This window comes from Dipodomys merriami, unplaced genomic scaffold (genome assembly GCF_024711535.1).
Source record: "Dipodomys merriami isolate MVZ:Mamm:240054 unplaced genomic scaffold, mDipMer1.0.p SCAF_1780, whole genome shotgun sequence".
Classification (NCBI taxonomy): domain Eukaryota; kingdom Metazoa; phylum Chordata; class Mammalia; order Rodentia; family Heteromyidae; genus Dipodomys; species Dipodomys merriami.
In genome coordinates, this window is record NW_027203138.1 from 52,442 (window position 1) to 65,384 (window position 12,943).

The 12,943-nt window shown below is 44.5% G+C and overlaps 1 long non-coding RNA gene across 1 annotated transcript; it reads right to left on the reverse strand.

The window, feature by feature from the left end:
• Positions 1–958: 958 nt before the first annotated feature.
• LOC138829885 (uncharacterized) lies at positions 959–3,268 on the reverse strand. Its single transcript, XR_011372766.1, has 3 exons — positions 2,962–3,268; positions 2,405–2,460; positions 959–1,070 (listed from the first exon to the last, which is right to left on the reverse strand). It is a non-coding gene; the product is annotated as an uncharacterized lncRNA (long non-coding RNA).
• Between the last annotated feature and the right edge of the window lie 9,675 nt (positions 3,269–12,943).

Here is a 12,943-nt window from a genome sequence, read left to right on the forward strand (position 1 = left end):
GCCTGTGCCTCTCGGACTGGGTTCCCATGGTGGTTGGATATTGAGCTGCTTGTTAGAGGAGGAAACAAGGGCTGTTGTGTACAATGGCAGGCCTGAACTGGCCCTGAGGCAGGGCAGACGCTCTCCCAGGTGGGACTTGTCAGGGCCCAGGGCAGGCATCCTGTCACTGGGCCTTGGGTCACTGTGGTGAGCAGCGGTCACACTGGAACTTCTCTTTCTCAGAGAACAACAGGTTATATCTGACCAGATTGTCTTCTCTAGGGAATCTGGTTCTCCACCAACTCCTGGGGGATGCCTGGGGCTTGAGTCCATGCCAGGCTTCACTCCTGTCCAGAACTTTTCATTCCAGAAGTTTCAACCACTCAGCCAACCCCCCGCCCTTTGCTGCATTCTCTTCTCTGATTCTGTGGCTTACACTCTTCATTTTCTATGAACTGTGAGTTTCCCTTCTGGCTATCCTTGGTTCCTTCCCTTTAGTTTGATTGTGAATAGGGTCCTACTTTGCTTCTAGAAACTTCTTTCCTTCTACCTCTCATTTGGGGGATACTTTACTATACTTCTTTTGGGGGATTCAAGAGTGTTTATGAATTGTTTCTTAAGTGGGCAAACTGCACATACTCTTTAGAGCAGTTTGTGTGTGGGAGGGTGTGCGTACGTGCAGTTTGTGTGTGTGGGGGGGTGTGTACGTGTACATATGTGCTTCAACACAACTTCAGAAGAGAGGTTCCGCTCCTGATTTCCTGATTCAGAGAATGAGGTACAGAAGATTCAACCCTGAGTAGTGAACAGGGGAGGGCCAGGCAGCCTGAGCTCCAGACCTTGTTCTCTGTACATCACCATCTTATGTGACAATGGGACAAGTCTCAGTGTCAGAGCAGCAAAAGTACTGAGTTGAAACATTCAACCAGGGGAATCTTTTACAGATTATGCCCTCATGAAATGATCGATTTGGCAGGGGTTTGGAGTAACACATGTATGAATTTATTGTAGGAATGTATTAGATCAGTTCTCTTCTCCTCCGTCCTGAGGCTTTGGGATGGTTGCTGACTGGTTCACTTGCAGGAGTTTTCCTGTTCATAGCGCATGAGCAAAATGAGGGTGAGAAAGTGCACAGAGGAAACTGATCATTGACAATTATTTGAGCTCTTCTGCTCCCTCTATCTGATAGTGCCAGCGACTTCTTAACTGGCATGGACTGTTTGCTCTAAGATAGTTTCCTCTTTTCACACAAACTCACAAACTGGTGAACTGTCATACTGTGTCTTTTCAGGAGTATCCAAATGTAAGGCTGGCTGACAGCTAGTTTGTTGACTCCTAGAAGATAATAGCTATTGTCTCCGAACAGATTTGTTTCAAAGATTCTTTACCTGAGTTCTGGAACCACTTGTGAGGTGAAAGATCTCTATCAAGCTGGGAGGAAAGGCCACCATGTTGGGTGCAGCCTGCAGGGAGTAGACTCAGCCATTCTATTTGTACACCCTACATCTCTTTGTGGCTGTGGAGGACCAAAACTTTGAATGCCCTTTCACTATTTGCTGCAAAGTGTCCCAGGCTTTTCATATCTTACTTGCTGAATGGGTTTGAATGGTCAATGCAATCTAAGCTATACACATGGGAACTCAGATAAGCTATACAGGGAATTGTATTTAATCAAAGACTTCAAACAATAGAAATTAAGAGGCAATGGTGTGTTTGTACATTTAGGTTTCACTCTAAAAAAAATAAAACCAAACTGAACAAAAATTGATCTCAGTGCTTAAGAGGAAAATCTGCTTTTAACAATTTCAACAAAGGTTGATTCCCCCCCATCTTAAAAAGCCCCGTCAAACTAACTTCTTAATGATTTATTAACCAATGAGGAAATAATGAGGACTACAATTCCTTTGAATTGTATAAACCTGCATAAAAGATAGATCAAAATGACAGTCCAAGATAAATGAATGTTGAACTGATCTATTGAACTCTTCTAAAATACTCAGGTCGAAAAGAAGCCTAGATCCAGGCTACCTACTTGAACAATAAAAAGACCAGCTCTTGTTGGTTCCAGTTGAGGATGTGGATGGTATGCTTTAGGTCCAGGAGGAAGGTCAATCAGCTAAATATGTCAGAACCCTTGGAGCAGAGGGAGAGCTGTGTGGACAGGCCTTGGGTTTGACCTCAGAGCCTCACCCTGGGTAAGCTGGCCACCACCACTTGGCTGGTGCTCATCACAGCCTTATCTTTTGTGTTTTGAATCTGCTTTTTGTCTTGTCATGGTCTGATGAATATTTGTTAAGTTCTTGTTACTGCTGGTACCAGCTGCATGCCATGGCCATTATGGTAAAGAAGACACATGCTTTCGGCCCTTCAATGGTAAGATCTGGATGAGAAAAACCACTTATTCATCATGTATCGCTACACATACCTGTAATCCAAGCTACTTGGCAGATGAAGGTAGGAGAATTAGGATCTGCGGTCAGCCTGGGCAAAAGAAGAGATCTTATCTAAAAAAAGAAACTAAAAGCAAACAGAATGGGGGGTGTGGCTCAAGTGATAGAGGTCTTACCCAGCAAACATGAGACCCTGAATTCAATCTCCTACACTGCAAGAGAAGGAGGAGGAGGAGGAGGAGGAAGAGGAGGAAGGAAAGCAGAAGAAGAAGGTGGAGGAGGAGGAGAAGCAGCAACAGAAGACGGAGGAAGAGGAGAAAGAGGGGAGGAGGAAGAAGAGATGGGAAAGGAGGGAGAAGAGGAGGAAAGGAAGAGGAGTATGAGACGAGGAAGAAGTAGAAAGGAGAGGAAACAGAAGAGGAGGAGGAAGAGAAAAGATGAGTGAGTTATTTCCAGATAAAGAGAAGGCAGTTTGGGAATGGGGATATTCGATTAGCTCACAAATGGATTTACTGTTACAATAAACACACTATAACTTAAAGGCATCGGAAGTCATAAATACATGAGATACCCGTTATCCACTGAAACTCACAGCTTAGCAGCAGCTGTCCACCTTGTGGTCATGTGGCTGACTTGGGGCTTCTAACTGCGGCCCACTGCCCGAGTTTTGAGAGCAAAGCCTCCTGCATAGTCCTGGCCTGGGAAAAGATCCAAATGCAAAGTTCTAAGTGGAACGAGCAGGGTCATCCATCTAGAGAAGGACTGGTGTTCTGTCCACTGCATCCTGTCTTCCCTTCAGAGTAAAGGACGGATATCCTTCTCCGCTGTGGTCACAGTTGGGAGGGATTGCTTTGTGGGGAGTGGAGGCGTGGTGTAACGATGCCTTGTGTATGAAGACGGCAAGCTATTTTCTCTTCTGGACTCTGTGATCTGTATCATGGTTTGATTGGCTGGAAGCCAATCTCAAGCTAAAATTCCTACCCTGCCCCACCTCCCCTTGGAATACAGAGGTCATTACGTAGTACTCATTGTGTATTTCTGTATTAACTCCTTTCCTGTCTCCATTGTATGCTGGTATCCATATCTTTCTACTTTCCCATTCTCTCATACACCTAGTTTATCAGAGCAGTTCTGGAATACAGGAAGTTATAAATAATTAAAATGTATTAAATTGCCTGGGCCTAGGGTGGAATTTGAGAGCTTTGTTTTGCTCTTCTTTGCTGCCGAGGGGCGAGCCGAGCCATCCTGTTGCTCTCCTGCCTTCCACTCACTTGGCCTTCCCATAGACCTCGGCGGTTTTTGCTGCTGGGTTTGCCATCCAGGCTTGGTTTAGGTTCTCCCTGAATCTTTGTCAGTAACCTTGGTCTAAGGAGCCTGGGTGTCTTTTCCCCTGAGCTCATACTTGAATCACTCCACAGGTTTGTCTTGCCTTTCTTGTCTTCATAAATTGTAATAGCTTCTTTTGTCTTAGACACAGAGGTACAAGGAAGGGTTAAGAGCTGTGGAATGCTGGGTGCTTGCTCCCCAAATCCCTGTAGTCTGGAGCAAGGAGATAAGATTAAATTTTGCAAATCTCTTTACAAGTCCAGTTGAAAATAAGAACCTCCTTACTTTTCTTAGAGGGATAGATCTGTCTGATAGTGACCCTGAGTTTGTAGCCAAAGGCAACTTTTAGAAACCTTGAGTGGTATTGGGCTCTGTCACTGACTGGTAACTCCAGGTTAATGGCTTTGTTGTATGGTTTCATTGTTCTCAGTGGAGTGTTAGCTCCTCCCCATAGTCCAGGGGATAAAAGGTGAATTGTTTGGTATAATATCTAATGATCAATATATATATATATATATATATATATATATATATATATATATATATATATATATATATAACTACTACCATTAGTCTGCCTTCTGCTTATTTGTCACATTAGTTAGTTGGTCTATCTTCTGTAAAGATTATTTATAACAATTATGGTCATTACTATATCCACCATAGAGGAACCATATGAATACACACTTAACATCTTTATTTTTCTGTAAACTTGCCTTTTATAAGTGCTCACTCCTTCTTTTCTTCCCTTCCCTCCCTTCTTTTTCTTCCCTTTTTTGTGCTTGAGCTGAGTCTTGAACTTATGGCCTCTTGCTTGTTTGGCTCTTTTGTTGATGGATGATGCTCAGTCCCTTGAGTCTCACTGACTTTATCTGTCAAGGACTTTGAACAGGACCCTTAGATCTCAGCCTCATGAGTTGTCAGGAGTATAGGGGTGAGATAACAGTGCCAGGCAACTCTTTGCTTTTACTTTTAAAAGCAATGTATTCTTTTATTTATTATCTTTAAGGAATTATACAAAGGAGTTGCTATCTAACACAGCAGTTTAGGAATACAATATATCTTCATCAATATCACCTCTTTCAACCGCTGTTTTGATTCCTCTTTACTTCCTTTCCCTTAACACTTCTCATGACCAATTACTGCATATTCACTTCTGTGGATTTACTGCACAAACATGTGTATGTATGTGCATGCATGTGTGTGTCTGTGTTTGGTGTGCACACTCGGTTCCCACCACAGTCTTTCTAGAACATTGCTTGGCATGTCGTAGCCATGCAAATCTATATTGAATAGTCTTCAAACACCACCACAGTTTCATTAATGAGGCTTTGGATGATACTTGAAGCAGAAAGGGCACTCCTTTGACTGAAGACAGAAGCTCTTCCCAGGGAAGTGGGTGCTTGAAAGACCCAGGGAAGACATGGGATGCATTACTCTTTAAAGGGGCTGCTTGCTCAGGATTCTGTCACGAATTACCACTAGTCTTTGTCACCAGATTGTGGAGTGCCCACTGAGAGCTAGGGAGAAACCAAATGGGAAACCTCGCAGGTGCCCACAGAATGATGTCCCTTTCGATTTCTGTGCAGGGACAACATTTTGGCAGGATCAATACATGTGAGTATCTTAGAATCCTCATATGTCAAGAGCATTTTTCATAAGCAGTCTCTGATCTGCTGACCCCTCTGGGATTAAGAAAGCTGACTGTAAGCACATAGCTAACAATACCCTACGTCCTGATGCATAGAGGAATTCTAAGATGAAGTTGACTCAACACAGGTTCACGCTGAATACACTATGTGTGGAAATTCTGCAAAGCAAGGCTGAGGCACCAAGACAAAGCCCATAGAGCTACTTACACCTGAGGGGGAACAGGAAGCTGACATCCAGGGACAGAGACAATCAAACAACTTTTTTTTTTTTTCAGAGCTGAGGACCTTACTGTTAGGCAAGTGCACTTCCACTAAGCTAAATCCCCACCCCCCACTGCCTCTTGTCTCTATATTTCCTCAATATTTTCCTGACACTTTCACAGAATGTCTTTTTATTTAAAAAAAAAAATCTTAACTGAGGATCATTTCCTTGAGTATGCACAAGTAAGGGTGAATGTTCTTATGTTCTGTATACTTCCCGAATTCTGAGTGAATGCATGCTTTCCTAAACAGAGAAAACAAAGCAGAGCGGTTAAGTTTTGCCCTAGGTCATTAGTGTACAAGTTCAGTAAAGGGAAACTATATTCACCTTTTTTTTTTTTCGCTGTGGGGCCTGAACTCTGGGCCTGGGCACTGTCCCTCAGCTCTTCAGCTCAAGACTAACGCTGTACCACTTGAGCCACTTCTGGCTTTTTCTGCTTATGTAGTACTGAGGAATCGAACCCACGGCCTCATGCATGCAAGGCAAGCACTCTACCACTGAGCTACCTTCCCAGCTTTACATTCACTTTTTATCAATTAAATCCTATGAGTCCTTTTCCTCCCCTTTTTTTTCTAACTACATCCTAATTCCTCAGATGTAGAGGCTCTACTCTCACAGCAATATTATAGCATCCTCTTCAAGAAAGAATATTAGCAGCAGCCATTATATACTCAGGAAACATGGTCTACCCTACCCTGACGCCTACTGGTAACTCCTCTATGAGATGAGTTCCTGGGCAGGTTTTGGACTTTAAGCTACAAGTTAGTTCTGCTATGGCAAAGGGGCCACAGGCAGGACCAGGAAGCAATGCTGCTGTGCAGACTGTGGGGAGCCTATATGTGCTGAAGGTCAGACACTGACCCAGGCAGGAACAAGATGAGGGGAAAGCACATCGCCAGGCATTTGCTTTGCCTGTCTGCTTGTGCTCAGGACATCAATGAAGAAATAGATTCCTTTGTGCAACATATGTTTTAGATTATAGCCTGAAAGCTGTGTATGTGGCACATCAAAGATCTTGGCTGGCATAGCTAATTTGAGGGTAGGCTCATGCAAATAGTAAGAAATTTGAACTAAAGAAGACATCTAAAAGAAATGGGCTTCAGTTATTTTCACAAAACTTATATTGGAAACCTAAATGGACAAGGATTCTAGGAAAGGTTCTGGTGTATCGCCGGTGGAGCCCAGCTATTTAGGAGGAGGTAATGAGAGGGTCACAGTCCATAGATCACTTGGATAAAACTATGAGAATTACCTGAAAAAGCCAAATTAAAGCTGGGTGCTGTGGCTCACACCTGTAATCCTAGCTATTCAGGAGGCTGAGATCTGAGAATCGTGGTTCAAAGCCAGCACAGGCAGGAAAGTGCATGAGACTCTTACCTCTTATTTTCCAGAAAACCAGAAGTGGTGCTGTGCCTCAAGTGGTAGAACTCTAGTCTCAAGCTGAAGAGCTGAGGGACAGCACCCAGGCCCAGAGTTCAGGCCTCACAACTGACAAAAAAACAACCTTCAAATTAAAAGCAAAAGAATTGGTGGTGTCACTCAAGTGTCAGGACATTTCTCAGCAAGCTCAAGTCCTTGATTCTTCTAAAAAGGGGTGAGGAGCCTTTGTCCTTGAGTAGCAAATGACTGTGGTATCATTGCATGGAAAAGCCAGGGAACCCTGGGGGGAGAAGTGGTTTCTCTGAATGCTGTCTGCCCAGGCAGAGCCCTCTGCTCCTAGTCTGTTGGTATTCAGAATGAACAAAACATTGCTGTTGGAAGAGTTCATGCAGTTCTTCCGGAATGTAAAACAATTGAGAATGCCTGGAGGGAGGTGTCCTGAGCCTGCTGTGTGCACCCAGAGCACCTGGAGCTGCCACACCCCTGCGTCAGAGGGGCACCTGGGCTGGGGTTACAGGCCGGATGGCTCCAGCATGGTCCCAGCTCTGTGGCATGGCAGCACAGACTTCTAAACCATTAAGGAGGAGAAACTGAACTCAGCACACCAACTCCCATTATAGTGCACACCTAAGGGAAAGAAACTCCTACTTATTCTGTGTTTTTCTTTTTCTTTGGTGGACTTTTGACCTAAGGGTTTAGCTTCACATTCTGGGCACTAAAATGAGCCATACACCTCTGGGTATCCAAGGATATTGTTTCCTTTGATCATCATGACAACCTTCTGCAGGGCAACCCCATGAACACGGCCATCTTCCAGAGGAGAGAGGATGGGACTGGTGCAGGGGCGCAGGCCTGGTCCTGGCAGGGCTACTTATGATAAGCTAACTTGTATAGTATTATGGAAATGTAAACCCCAGTTGAATTTCTGCAAACAAAATGCCCAGGTGCATCTGTGGGCTTTGACCACAACCCTGGCTGAGCATCCGTGCACTGGCCACTTGTCCCTGCACGCACAGCATTGCCCCTCTGCCCCCAAGCAATCCACCTTTCTCTCTTGCAAGTGCTTTGCTTCTCATTTCACCGGCTTATTGAAGGTGAGCCCCAGCTTCCTCTGGGCGCGTCACACTTGAATTTGTAGGTGCTCTTGTCAGCCTGACCTCCCACCTGCGGATTTTGATTTGATTAACCCCTTTGACTCCTAGCTTTCCTGGTTGTCTCAAGGTGGGATCTTATGCCCCAACCACAACCCTTTAAAATTCAATTTCAGCGCCTTTGCCAGTGTGGCCAACCCTGAGACCCAGCAAGTCTACACATCTGTCTTAGCATACCCAAAGCCAGCAGAGAACCTGCACAATCATTTGGCAGCTGGGTAGGTTCGTCTTTCAGCCCACATGGAGGTGAACTTGAAAATTCCTTCAAGCTTCCGTTTGCTACAGAGAATTTAAACCCGAGCACTAGATGGAACATGTGGCCCTTGGGAGGGTTGGATGCAGCCACATGTTATGGTAGTGAAATGATAAACAGGTGGGGATGATGCTAGGAAAATGACCACTCCGAGAGAGTGATAATTCCCAAATGAATGAATGAACTCACATGGCTGCCTTTGGTGGCTTGGCTCTGTAGACTCTCTCTTCTTCCCACAGTCCATTCACAGGCCATGTGGCATAGTTCATCAGCACTCTGTACTGAAGTTCAGTTTGATAAGGATCTAAGGAACTTGAGAGGGAGATGAGGGTGACCAGTCACTCAGGCATGGATGCCCAGTTTGGGCGTCCATTGTCTGGACTTGACATTGGCCCCGTTGCATGCTGTCTTTGTGATCCTGGACAACTCACCTGACCTCTCAGGGCGTCCATCTCTTCATCTGCAAAAACAGTGATGGTGACAGTGGCGCCTACCGCAGAGGGGTGCTGTGAAGACTGAGGGGTTGTGAGACACAAAACTTCGCATGGCACAGATTACCTGGCAAGGTGCACACAGCCCGTGAGTGGGAGCTGCTCTTCTCTCCCCGAGAGCATGGCAGACATCCTCTCCCCATCACGGGCGGACTTAATAGGTTTTCAGTTTCTAAAAGCCTCCCCGTGTTTTCTATCAACCAGGCATAGGTAATGAACTTGATGTCTTCATAAAGCATGGTATTTTGTGGTGATTATTTTAAGCTCTCTCATGCATTGTCTCATTTCATTAGGTAATGATCATTATGACAAAACAATAAAAAGAGTCCTTTAAAAATGCTTCTGGTGGTACAGATGTCAAACACCAATTACCATAAACGTGATGGCAAGAGTAGCATTGTTTTTCTCACATGATGCTGTGCAATCATTTTCATTGTATGATTTAACTTTTTTCACTGTAGAAAAATTCCTTTTCTCTACATCCCACCTGCCCTGCTCTTGGTGGCTGTGTCATGGAGGGACACGTGCTTATGAAGTGGACACTTAGCTCCCCACCCCTGGTGGAGGAAACCCCAAGTGGCCAGGGCCTCCACAGCACATGGCACATTCTCGATTTCTTCTTATTAGTTCCATGGCAGAACTTAAGTCCTCATGTTTTGTCCAGTCTAAATGTTGTTGGGATTCATGGGAAGGCATGTGATGTGACTGTCCATGGCCTGTCTGTCCCAGGGCCCATGGATATTTCTTTCCTATGTGGATCTGAGATATGTGATTTGTCATGGGCCATAGACTTCATCCTTTATGTCTTCTACAAATGCTGTGATCAGAGCTAAGTGGAACTTAGGATTGAATGCAGGACATCATGGTCACTCCTGGAGCCTTGGTGCACTCAGCCTTTGAAACATTGCTGGCTATGTATGGCAATAGTGATGCTACCCTTTGGTTGTATAGTGCTGGACTGATCATTGTGTTCTATATGCAGCATCTCATTTAAGCAGCATGGTTTGGTTACCTTTTTTTTAAATTGCTGGTTTATATGTGGAAATCTAAGAATTGGAAGAGGAAAGGGGTAGCCATTACATGATACTTTTATATGCATTCTCTCTTTCAACCTTCATAGTAGCTTTTGAGGTAAGCATATTCCTTCCTTACTAGTAAAATACTCAAGGTTCATCAAGAGTGTGGTGGTACATGTGTGTAATCTCAGCAATCTAGGAGGCAGAAGCAGGAAATGGTGAGCTTGAGGCTAGCTTAGGTAAGCTTAGGGAAGACCTTATGTCAAACAAGTGGTAGAGTGCTTGCTTAGTATGGGTTAAATCTCCAGCCTAGCCAAGCTATCAATTGATTAATGAACCATTCAATCAAATCTGAATTTCAAAGGTGCTAATTAATGTTTGGTGCTGGTGGCTCACACTTATAATCCTAGTTACTCAGGAGGCTGAGATATAAGGATCACAGTTTGAAGCCAGCTCTGGTAGGAAAGTCTATGAGACTCTTACCAGATTCCAGAAGTAGAGCTGTGGCTCAAGTGGTAGAGCACCAGCCTAAAAGAGTTCAGGGACGGTGCCCAGGCCCTGACTGCCAAGGCCCAGACCCAGCGAAAAGAAAGTGCTAATTTAGTGTATGATTGAATTGATATTTAAACACTGGTACATTGGGCAATATAACCAATATTCATTCTGTTATCTAGTGGTGGGCCAAACTGTATTATCGAATCAATGTAGTAGAAAGATTTTACTTCTCAGGATTAAAGTTGTTGTTTGAAAGCTCCAGAAACACCAAAATGAAGAAGTGCTGGAGGACAGGGGACATCTTATACCAGCCCTCCTGTGCATCAGGCCCACCACAGAGAACTCATCCTTTACCATCCCAGTGCGCGCGGTGGCGGAGTTCAACACAGACAATTCACACATGGTGGGGCTGGCGTGTCTGTTACTCTGCAGAACCCCTCGCTCCATCAGTACTTGATAGTGTAGCTAAACTCAGCACGGCTCCCCAGTTCTTCTGTGCAGACAGAATGCCACAGACCACCAAGAGCTAGTTCAGGAATGGCTGAGGAAGAGAACAATGGCTTTCCTCCCAGATGCTCTAATGTGCATTTCCAGGAAGTGTGCTCCCCAATCCTGAGAAATGACCCAGTTGACCAGACATGTGTTGGTGTCGGGGGGGGGGGAGCTCTCCCACATGGACAGTATCCTGCTTCCCCAGGTGCATCCCATCATTGCATGCTGATGAACCTGGCCTGAAGGAAGAACCTGGGCATGTGGTCAGAGTCATTGCTTGCTACGTCAAGAGAAAATTCATTTTCCTTGAGGTTTTTTTCCCCCAAGTCACATTTTATGGCTGGAGTTACTCAGCAAATTACTAGGTATAGAAATGCAAAGGTCTTTTTGCATTCTATCGATCTGATTGCAGTGTCATTAATTGAAAGATGGGGTGAGCATGATGGATAGTTGAGAACAGGATTTTACATTCCTGTTGGCCTATTGGAAGAAAGCTGCATGGAGCAGACAGAAGGAAGCCTTTTGGTCTGACATGACTGATTCTTTCTTTGTCAGATCTTGTGAGAGCATTATTCAGCCCTAGTGAGATTTACAATGTGAAAGGGTGAACTGTGTCTGCCCTGAAAGGAAAAATCAAAACCCAAGTTGCTTATTTCTGGAGTTGGAAATAATCCATGTTGTATAACTTCCTCTTAGCGATTCCTTATAGATCACATTTACAACACCCCAATCTGACAACAGCTGATTTTAATCCATTTCACTTGTAATATTGCAGTATTTGCATTCATCCTCATCCCTATGACAGGAGCATGTGAAACTTTAGGAAAGGTGGTATGTGTTTGGGGATATTTGTTTTTAACATTATTTCCCTTATTTGATCATTTGACCTACTATTCCTTGGAATTTGCCCATAAATTCAATCGAGGATTTTTGTGTGTGTACAGAATTGTCCCCATACATATTTCATGGCTAGTTTGTGTGTGAAGGAAAAATTCTTCAGATTGGAAAAGAATATGCCAGTTTATGTTTCACCTGTTTGCAATGGCAAAGAGCATGTCTTTGCTTCCCAGTTGATTGCATGTTAATGAGTCTGGGTAGTTTTCTGTTGTGTTTCTCATGGTAAAGATTTGAAGCTTGGAGTGAATGGGAGGAACAGCTACATTTAAAGCACATCTAAATAGGCCACAGGTCTTCACCCACTCTTCCTGAGCCACGTGCCTTTGAAAACTTGCAGAGTTTGGTCCACATTCTTAATGACTCACCTCCTGTCTCCTCTTGGCCCTCCCATCCATGTTGTTCAGCTTGTCTCTCTCCAGGTGTTTTTTATTTTTTTTTTGTACCTAGCTGTTTGCAGATGTGGGTAGGTAGGATGCAGACATGGTCATGCCTGTGGCATGGTGTCTCTTTGGAGCACCTACTGAAGATGTACAGAGAGCTTTCTGAGCAGAGACAATGGGTGTTGGCTGAGGGTACCACCTCCCTGACCTTAAGTTTGGTGACAAGTGGAAACCATTTCCTCTGGCTTGTCAGCTGCTATCAGAGTTGAAAAGAGGCTGCACTCACGTTGGGAGGCAGATTCTGTGGCTGACTGCACAGGCTGCCTTCCCCATGAGATTGTGTCTAAAAAAAAAATACCTCCAGCGACAGGCAGGCATATGCTGGTGCCTTGGTGTGAAGGAGCTCGCACCTGTGTTTCTTGCTCTTCCCATCCCAGTTCTGGAGTGAGGGGTTAAATGATCCCAGAAGCCCTGCCAGGTTTTGATTTGCTATTGTCTCAGCTTCCTCATAGGTTGTCTTTCAATGGGACTAACAGGAAGTGGCCAGGCAAGATACAGCTTCCAAGGACACATTCCCAGCCACCCACTTCCTCCACCCAGACCCCGTCATTTCCACCAGCTCCCAAGGGTCTAATCAAATCCTGAATCCATCAATAATCAGATCCACTGATCACATCATGATCCGATGAATCCACTGATGATCAGATGTACACTGATCACATCATGATCTGATGAATCCATTCACGATCATCACCCTGATATGATTGGATCATTTCAAA